We start from the raw sequence: 10,502 nt of genomic DNA on the forward strand, positions 1-10,502 counted from the left end.
TGCCACAAGAGGACACAGGTTTAGGGTGCCAGGGAGTAGGTACAGAGGAGATGTCAAGGGTAAGTTTTTCACTCAGTGGTGGGTGCGTGGAATGGGCTGCCGGCAATGGTGGTGGAGGCAGATTTGATAGGGTCTTTTAGATAAGTACATGGAACTTACTAAGACAGAGGGTTATAGGTAAGCCTAGTAACCTCTAAAGGTAGGGACATGTTCGGCACAACTTTGTGGGCTGAAGGACCTGTATTGTGCTGTAGTTTTCCTATGTTTCTATGAATCAGAGAAACTGGAATACCTATGTTGTTTCTCTGACGTTCTCTGCTTTAAATTTCTCACTTGCCAATATCCTTTGAGTGATTTATGGAATTAGCTTCCACCACCTTTTCAGGTAGAACATTCCTGATCCTGATAACATTTATTTATTCATTGGATGTAGGTGTGGCTGGCTGGGCCAGTATTTGTTGGCTATTCTTAATTGCCTTGCAGTTTTTTTAATTTGAATTCAGATCACGCCACCTACTTGGTGGGATTCAAACCCAGATCTGTAGAGCATTATCCTGGGTGTTTTGATTACTTACCGAGTGACAATTCCACTATGCCACTACTTCCTCTCGTTCCAAGTTAAAAAAAAGGATTCTCCTCATCAGCCTTTTAGATTTTTTGCCAATGATTTTAAATTTATGACCTTTGGTTATTGACCCTCTAAAACCATAGCAAAGAGTTTATTTTTCTTACAAACATTATCAAAACTTCTCAGTATCTTGATAACCTCTCAAGCTTCTCTATTCCAAAACTTGTGTTTAGACAGTGCTTTTCAGGACGTCAGGAAATAAAATGTTTTCCAACCAATTAAGTACTTTAGAAGTCTCATCACTTGTAATAAAGGGAAAAACCTCACTTGTCTGAAAATTAACCGTGTTACCACTATACTAATTATATAAGTGGTAAATGGGTAGCAGGGTAGCACAGTGGTTAACACTGCTGCCTCACAGTGCCAGGGACCTGGGTTTAATTCTGGCCTCAGGTCACTGTGTGTGGAGTTTGCACATTCTCCCCATGTCTGTGTGGGTTTCCTCCCACACTCCAAAGATGTGCAGGATGGGTTGATTGGCCATAATAAAATTGACCCTTAGTGTCGGGGGGTTAGCAGGGTAAATATGTGGGGTTACAGGAATAGGGCCTGGGTGGGATTGTTGTCAGTGCAGGCTTGATGGGTCAAATGGCATCCTTTTTTACTGTAAGGATTCTATGATTATAGAGTTTCAAGACTGACAGGATGAAATCTGTGGACGCCCAATATGCCTCAAGTCCTACAATAATAGCAAAATGCTGCAGATGCTGGAAATCTGAAATAGAAACAGAAAATGGTGGAGAAACTCAGCAGTGTGGCTGCATCTATGATGAGAAATAAGAATTAATGAGGGAGAAAATGGTGTGGGAGCATGATATTCAGACCAATGTTCTAATAAATGGAGAGTAGAGGCAATCTGGGAACTGTCAGATTGTGGAGAATTGCCCCTTCATGTGGAACAAAATGGAAAGTCAGGGAAATTGACTCCACCCCCTCTTAAACAGTACAAAATCCACATTTCTCCCTCTCTACAGCTCTGAAGGATTATACAAACTCGAGTCATTAACTCTGCTTTTCTCTCCACTGACGCTACCAGACCTGCTGAGATTTTTTCCAGTGTTCTCTTTGTTTATTATATGCCTTGAGTACTATAAAGCAAATCTGGGATTTTATATTCGCAGGAATACCATTGCCTTGGAAACTGCAGAGGTGAGCAAAGAAATCAAATACATTTTTGAAATGTAAATTGCAAGGGAGAGAAGACTTTGAAGAGATCAAACTGAAACTTTCAAGATTGTGAAGGCTTCAATACCAGAGTTAAAATTTTGAAAAGTTAGGAGGAAGAGGAGGAACCAGATTTCTTTGTGGCTTCAGAAGGGGAACACACTTGTGGAATACGTTAGCAAATAACATCTAAAGTAAGCTGAACAACTGGGATTTTCTGCTCATTCAATCTGGTGGGATTTTCCCATCCCGCTTCAGTGATCCAAGATTTGACTTGGCACCAATTTCTCTAACTTCACTGCATAAGACCTGTACGATATAGGAGCAGAATTAGGCCATTCGGCCCATTGACTCTACTCAGCCAATCATGGCTGATAATCTTTCTCAACCCCATTCTCCTGCCTTTTCCTGTAACCTTGGATCTCCCTACCAATCAAGAACCTATTTATCTTTGTCTTAAATACACTCATGACCTGGCCTCCATAGCCTTCCGTGGCAATGAATGCCATAGATTCACCTCTCTGGCAGAAGAAATTCCTTCTCATCAGTTCTAAAGCGTTGGCCCTCTATCCTGAGGCTGCACCCTCGGATCCTAGTCTTACCTACGAATGGGAAACATCTTCCCTACGTCCACTCTATCCAGCAAGAAAGTGGGGTGAACAGCTGGTAAGATCACACCCAATGTGTTTCTCAAAGAAGGAGGAAGATTAGCAGATGTTGAGGTCTTTAATAAAGGGCTAGTGGGCCCTTAGTGCCCACTGCTCTTAACTATTATTTGTAACATACACCCCAGCGGTCTTGTTTTTCAACAGTGTGAATGTTCCTTTAAGGACAGATGTATTGTTTGTGGAACAGCAGTTTTTCATTAAACAGTGAAATGTATGAGCTCACTGAGTTCTTACAACTGTGTCGAACATCCAGCAACAAGCAGCACTTAAGCTAAATAGCAGTCCAGTATCCGCCAAATAATAAATCCAATATAAAGCTGCACACGAACAGAACTCTTAAAGCAGTGAGCCCTCGTCTGCATTCTCTTCCTCCAACCAGTATTTGTGTCTATGTTAAAACAAGACACGAATGAGTCTGTGACTAACCATAGGGACATCTGTCGTCGCAGGGTGTCCATTAGGCCATAGTGACCGGTGAAAACAGTCCAACATTTTCCTTTCTGCTCCGTGCATTGTTTCTGTTCCCGTACCCTCTCTTTTGCTGGGGGCGCTGACTACTGCCAGGGGTACAGCACTGTGGCACCAGACGCATCCTGGCACCTCACCCAAGTGGTCATTCTTTGGTGCCAATGCCGTTGAAAGTAAAATAGAGATAACCATATCAAGAGTGAGGAAAGAAAATTGGAACTGCTAAAAATGATTGGGATAAATTAAATTAGGGACACTTTTAGTTAGAAATAAGTAATTCAAATTGCTTTTTTCAGATACTTTGAAGCAAATTCTTTCTGCCGTTATTATCAACACAGATTGTGTCCAAATCTGTTCCTTACACAATTATGAATCACATCCCTGCCAGCTAGTGAGGGTTAAACTTGCTTAGAAAAGGACAAGCAAACCAAATGTTAAACCTATATTTTTGTGTTAAGGAAGAATGATTAAAATTGAGGGAGTTCTTTGCTTGTTTAAAAGTAAAAATTGAAGATCACCTGCTTTTGAAATGGCTGTTGGTCGCAAGTTGTGTCCCAGGTGTGGAGTGGATCTGTCCGATGCTGCTGCTGTAATCAGACCTCTCTCCCTGCTTGGAAACTCTCTGTGCTGTTTAATGGTCGGTTGCTGGAGTGTCTCAGACAGATCTGGACAGTGGGTGCTTTGTCTCACTTCTGGACAAGCCGAGCCTCAGTTGCTGCTCTGCAGGAACTCTGGACATCGCAAAAGACAAAGGTCAAGTGATGAGAAGAATGCCGAGGGGAGGCAGATAGAATGGTGCAGTCAGAGGGGGAACAAGCCTGGGCTGGAGCTGAACACTGCTCACACAGTAGAAACTTGTTGGGGATAAAGGAGGGACCAACATTTTTAAATCAACTGACCATTCAGCCAATCAGATATGAACCGTAATTGTGTACTGTACTGTAGTGTGTCTGTCAGGAAGGGAGGGGGAGGGAATTGGTGGATGCTCAATTCTCTGCTGAATTGACCTCTTTATTCCAAGAAAAGAACTTGCTAGGAGATTATAAAATCGGAGTAGTTAAAAGTTCAGGCCTGTGATGAGGGATCTGGCTTCAAGTGTTAATCTGTTTTTTCTCATGGAGTTGCTCATTTACCTGCTCTGCTTTGCCAGTGCTTCCTGCCTTTAAGCCAATGTTTTTATTTTGGAATGTGTTTTTCACTTTATCTCTTGGTCTGAGGATCCTAAGTTGTGGGTTTGTGCAGACAGGCCTGTCCCTCAAGGTACTGATGTAGAAACAATCGGAACTGACAATAAAGATTGACTCTTGTTTCCAGCTCTCAATCGCAAATAAAATGACAACTGCAAACTCTAGAAATTGGACAAAACCCAAAACAAAAATACAGGAAAGGAAGGCTGGTGAAGGGAATAATTCTCTGCCAAAAACTTAAATAAGCAAGCATTTTTGGAAGCCTGTTTCTTCTACATTTGTGATTTACTTGAAGATTAAAATCTAATGTCTGTTCTTTCTAGTGACCTGATAGGCCTGAGCTCCCATGGGTTACCATGACTACCTGCCATAAATACACAGGGCTGAAAGATTCCACAAACAAGGTCAGCCACACCAGAAATGGGGAAGCCACAATTTGGAATATATTACATTTCTAATACTTTCTCAATATGTTGTCCTGATGAATTCAGGATTGGACTGCTTGAGATTTTTCCTATATTTTCTTTACAGCTCCCATGTGCTCCTGAGAAAAACAGGAAATGCTGGAAAAATCTCAGCAGGTCTGTTGGCATCAGTGGGTGCTATTCTGATTGGCGGTTGGTGACTCTTGGAGTGCCGCAGGGATCGGAGCTGGGGTCTCAGCTATTCACCATTTATATAGATGATCTGGAGGAGGGGGCTGAGTGTAGGGTGATGAAATTTGCTGATGACACGAAGATGAGTGGAAAAGCAAATTGCGTGGAGGGTGTGGAAAGTCTGCAGAGAGATCTGGATAGGCTGAGCGAGAGGGCGAGAACCTGGCAGATGGAGTATAATGTTAGCAAGTGTGAGGTTATCCACTTTGGCAGAAATAATAGCAGGAGGGATTACTGTTTAAAGGGCGAAAAGCCGCAGCATGTTACAGTGCAGAGGGACCTGGGGGCCCTTTTGCATGAGTCACAAAAACCCAGTCTGCAGGTGAGCAAGAAGGCGAATGGAATGTTGGCCTATATAGCGAGGGGGATAGAATATAAAAGCAGGAGGTCTTGCTGCAACTGTACAGGGTACTGGTGAGGCCGCAGCTGGAGTACTGTGTGCAGTTTTGGTCGCCGCACTTGCGCAAGGATATTTTGGCCTTGGAGGGAGTGCAGAGGAGGTTCACTAGGCTGATTCCAGAGATGAGGGGGTTGGACTATGAAGAGAGACTAAATAGACTGGGTCTGTACTCGTTGGAGTTTAGAAGGATGAGGGGGGATCTTATAGAGACGTATAAGATAATGAAAGGGATGGATAGGGTAGAGGTAGAGAGATTCTTCCCGCTTAGAAAGGATAGTAGGACTAGAGGGCACAGCCTCAAGATAAGGAGGGGGGGGGCAGTTTAGATCGGAGTTGAGGAGGAACTTCTTCACTCAAAGGGTGATGAATCTCTGGAATTCTCTGCCAGTGGAAGCTACCTCGCTAAATATATTTAAGTCACGGGTAGATAGGTTTTTGACAGACAAGGGAATTAAGGGTTATGGGGAGAAAGCAGAAAGTGGAACTGATCCACTTCAGATCAGCCATGATCTTATTGAATGGCGGGGCAGGCTCAAAGGGCTAGATGGCCTACTCCTGCTCCTATTTCTTATGTTCTTATGTCTGACAGCATCTGTGGAGAGAGAATAGAGCCAACATTTCAAATCATGGTTACCCCTCATTAGAGCTGAAGACAAAGAAAATAGGATGAGATTTATACTGTAAGGGTTGGGGCGGGGGGAGGCGGGGTTGTATAATTGACCACAATGTCATAAAAGACAAAGGGAATGTAAATGGTGATAAAGGCCGAGAATGGTGCTAATAGTGTCCATTAAGAGCTCAGAATGTGTAAATGGCAGAACAAAAGGTGCAGACTGTAAAAGGACATGTGGCAGATGGCCCTAATTGGGTAGGGAAGGAGTGGGGGTGGAAGATAGAAAACGAGATTTGGAAGTGGACAAATGAACGCTGCTTCTGGCTACAGTATGATTGCATGGACACAGAATGCCTTTTAATACAGCATGCAAGCGACTACTTTCTGTGTTTGAGTTTGGACAATGGGTCATTTGGCCATGAGGACCACCACAACTCAGACTGCTGCTGTCCTTGTATAGACCTTGTGGCAGCAATCACCAGATAAAAATCAGGAGAAAGATTTTGATGATTTTCCTTATCTTAGCAAGGGTTGGCAACCCTCAGGATTGGCCTGGAGTTTCCAGGAATTGAAGATTAATCTCTAGCACTCTGCTGTGTGCAACCCTGCAGAGAAACCATCAAAAAGACTGGGTTTTTTTGTAATTTCCCTTGAACTTTTCTCCTTACCAGGTATAAGTTGCTTGGTATGGCTCTTGGTCTGCTCAAGACTGCATAAAAGTACAAAGTGTTGTGAATGAAACCCAGTCCATCATACAAACCAGCCTCCCATCCATTGACACTTCCTGCTGCCTTGGAAAAGCAGCCAGCGTAATCAAGGACCCCAGGCACCCTGGACATTCTCTTCCACCTTCTTCTGTTGGTGGAAAAATACAAAAGCCTGAGGATGCGTACCAACCGACTGAAGAACAGCTTCTTCTCTGCTGCTGTCAGACTTTTGAATGGACTACCTTGCATTAAGTTGATCGTTCTCTACACCCTAGCTCTGACTGTAACACTACATTCTGCACTCTCTCATTTCCTTCTCTATGTACAGTATGCTTTGTATAGCACACAAGAAACACACTTTTCACTGTAAACTAATACATGTGACAATAATAAATCAAATCCCTAGTAGCAATCCAAAATGGGAATGGTTGGTTGATTTCCTGCTTAGAGCCCCAGGGGCACCGAGATTATTTGTAACATCTCAACTGATCAGTCAATTCAGCACAAACTGATGACCAAACTTGGACCTGTTTTGCTTTTTACACCTCCATTCTTCACTCAGTAAAAACACCTGATCCATCAGGCAAATCAGTCTGTACTTGAGCTAGTAGTTAAGGAGTTGCGTTTGACAATTTAAATTGCTATACATCTTCCACTTATTCATTACTATTCTTTTTAATAAATGATTAGCTCCAGGTAATTGTCACCTGAATATTGCACATCTGTGATGGAAATGTCTAACTGCACAGTTCAATCCCCATGCTCTGCATGCTGAATAAAATATGGAAATTAGGATTTACCTGGGATTCCATATCGCTAATTAATCCATGCTTCTGTCCACTAATTGCCCTCAGTTGTTTATAGGTTGGAACTAAAAAGCTCCAGATTTTCTTTTCTTTTCCTATTGCAAACACAATGGTTTGAATGGCCTCCTCTGTGCTATGGTTCCATTCCCTAATCCAGAATTCCCCTTTTTCCCCTCTGGGTACCATTGATTTGAATTATTGTCACATGTATACGTGAAAAGTATTGTTTCTTGTGCACTATATAGACAAAACATACCATTCATAGAGTACAAAGGTGAGAAGGAAAGGAGAGAGCGTCATTGAGTCAGAGGTTTACAGCATGGGAGCAGACCCTTCGGCCCAAATTGTCCTTTTAAAAAAAGCTAATCCCAATTGCCCGCTTTTGGCCCATTCCCTCAATAGCCATCTTACTCATGCAACTGTCTAAATGCTTTTTAAAAGACAAAATTGTACCGCCTCTACTACTACCTCTGGCAGCTTGTTCTGGACGCTCACCACCTTTTTTGTATCTCACCTCTCTCGGCATAAGTGTAATCCCTTTAGTTTTAGACTCCCCTACCTTTGGGAAAAGATATTGACTGTCCAGTAATCTATGCCCCTCATTATTTTATAGACCTCTATAAGATCACCTGCTAAGATCATTCAGAGAAAAAAAAGTCAGTCTATCCAGCCTCTCTCTACTATGTTCTATATATGAGATCCAAAACACTCATTTCAGGTTAAGCAGTGTTTTACTTGCACCTCTTTCAATTTGGTCTATTGCATTCGCTGCTCCCAACGTGATCTCCTCTACATCGGAGAGATATAGACTGGGTGATCGCTTTGCTGAGCACCTCTGGTCTGTATGCAATCTGACCCTGACCTTCCAGTTGCTTGCCATTTTAACACAGGATCCTGTTCCCATGCCCACATGTCTGTCCTTGGCTTGCTGCAATGTTCCAGCAGAGCTCAACACAAACTCATCTCATCTTCTGGCTAGGCACTTTGCAGCTTTCTGGTCTCAACATCAAGTTCAACAACTTCAGATGATTAGCTCTACCCCACCTCAATCTCTTTGTTTTCATTTTATTTCATTTTTTATTGTTCTCTACCTTTTATTTCTTTATTGTCTGAGATCTTCCAGCATTTTCTCTTTTGGTTATAGAATATAGTGTTGCAGTCACAGCTAGGGTGTAGAAGAAGATCAACTTAATATCCTCTCTCCCTTATTGATTGTAAGGATAAGCATCTCCCTCTTGCATCCCTTCCCCAGCTGGTTTTTGCCTATCCCTGATGGAAGAAATGAATGTGACCAAGATATCCAACCATGGGCTTCTCTGTCATCTTTGATCCTACCCTCGCAACGTTCAAAAACCAGGGCAAGATTTGCACCAGCATTGGGATCGGAGGCAGGACAGGGTCCGAAACTTCTGGAACTGGCTGGAATGCCATTTTCCTGACTCCGTTTCTGTTGTCAACCACCACAGCAGATTTTGGTTCAGGGGCAGAAGGGCTGCCCTCCCCAGCGAGGTGGGCAGTCAGCTCTGGTCATTAATAACCTTCTTAAAAGGTTCAAATTTTTCAGCCACCTTCCAGTTTCCTGAGATTTGGGGGGAGTGATGTTTAGGCTGTCGTTCAGGAGATGGGGGCTACAGTGGGGGTATTGGTGCAGGGAGTGATTGTATGGGTGGGGAATGGAAGTGTAATTGGGAGGGGGCTGCAGATCAACTGCCTGGAGGAGGGCATCCAGCAACAGGTTGGGGTGCCAGGAAGTTGTCATCCCTGCTGTTACCTCATGAGGGTCAAAGGTCCAGGTCCACATTCCATATTTCAAGGGCACTTTGACTGCAGGCTCCCTTCCACTGCCCATCTACTGGTTCCCTATCCCTCACAAAACCTTCCTGTCTCCCTTGATCAACCTCAATGCAACCTGCACTGTCACCACCCTGGCTGGTATTTACAGATGATCTCCATTGAAGACAATGCAGCAACAATTCACCAATAATCATGAAATAAAATCTCAATACTTGCATGCAGTTATGGAAGTGAATATTTTAATTTATCATTGGTGAGCACTTTAATTTGAAGGGGGTGCTGAATTCCATTGAGCTGGCCTTTTAAGTAGTATTATAACAGGGGAGGCAATGGCCTAGTGGTATTATTGCTAGCTTATAAATCCAGAAACTCAGCTCACATTAAGGTGACCTGAGTTCAAATCCCAATCACAGCAGATACTGGAATTTAAATTCAATTAAAAAAACTGGAAGTAAGAATCTACTGGTGACCATGTCAGAAAAACCCATCTGGTTCACTAATGCCCTTTAGGGAAGGAAATCTTCCATCCTTACTTGGTCAGGCCTACGTATGACTCCAGAGCCATAGCAAACACTCAGCTGCCCTCTAAGGGCAACTAGGGATGGGCAATAAGTGCCATCCAGCCAGCAATGCCCATATTTGACAAATGCATAAAAACAAAGTGTTTCCTTATTTACCTAGTAAGGTTTCTGGGGTTCACTTGTTTGCAATAACCCACCCAGTCACAAATCACATCAAGTCCTCAAGACTTAATGATATGGCAAGAAAGAACACTTTAAATGATGAGATCAGAAAGTTTGTTAACCATTGAAAAGGCAACAAGTCAGAAAGATAAAAAGCAAAGTATCAATGAACAGCAATTAGCAGTACTTATCAGTAAGAGGAGAAAGCTTAACTTCTTTAGACCTCTCACCATCCTTCCAGGCAGGATGTGAAGTGGCAATACCTCTCAACACCTTGCCAGAGACATGTCTCTCTCTCTACCTCTCTTCGCCTCCGCCTCTGCCTCTGCCTCTGCCTCTGCCTCTGCCTCTGCCTCTGCCCCTGCCCCTGCCCCTGCCCCTGCCCCTGCCCCTGCCCCTGCCCCTGCCCAAAATGGCTTCTCAGGATCTTAAAATATTAAAAGCCCGCCTTAGCCAATTGTTAGAAAAATAGCCAATTGGTCCAGAACTTGTCAATAACGAAGTGGGTGCTCTGGTTTCCTCCCACAGTCCAAAGATGTGCAGCACAGGCTTGCAACCCCCATGGCTTCCAGGATTGAATGGATACAGAAGGCCACTTGTTAGGGTGATCCTCGTCCCTGATTGATTACTGGGATCATGTGATCCTATCAGCAGATCTCCCCTTAAAGGGGACAAACCCACCACATCCCTCCCCTGTAAGTTATTTTGTACGTTGATAACTCCCAAAT

General features: G+C 43.4%; 1 protein-coding gene across 1 annotated transcript in view; it reads right to left on the reverse strand.

Moving 5' to 3' along the window:
- The window catches only part of LOC145358125 (SH2 domain-containing protein 3C-like), a 172,610-nt gene extending 168,853 nt beyond the window's left edge, over positions 1-3,757 (reverse strand). Inside the window, exon 1 of the mRNA XM_080211801.1 lies at positions 3,447-3,757. The gene's annotated coding sequence lies outside the window, so the exon portion shown is untranslated. The remainder of the gene's footprint in view (positions 1-3,446) is intronic.
- Positions 3,758-10,502: the final 6,745 nt, after the last annotated feature.

Source organism: Carcharhinus amblyrhynchos, chromosome 25, assembly GCF_965287045.1.
Source record: "Carcharhinus amblyrhynchos chromosome 25, sCarAmb.v2.hapA, whole genome shotgun sequence".
Lineage (NCBI taxonomy): Eukaryota > Metazoa > Chordata > Chondrichthyes > Carcharhiniformes > Carcharhinidae > Carcharhinus > Carcharhinus amblyrhynchos.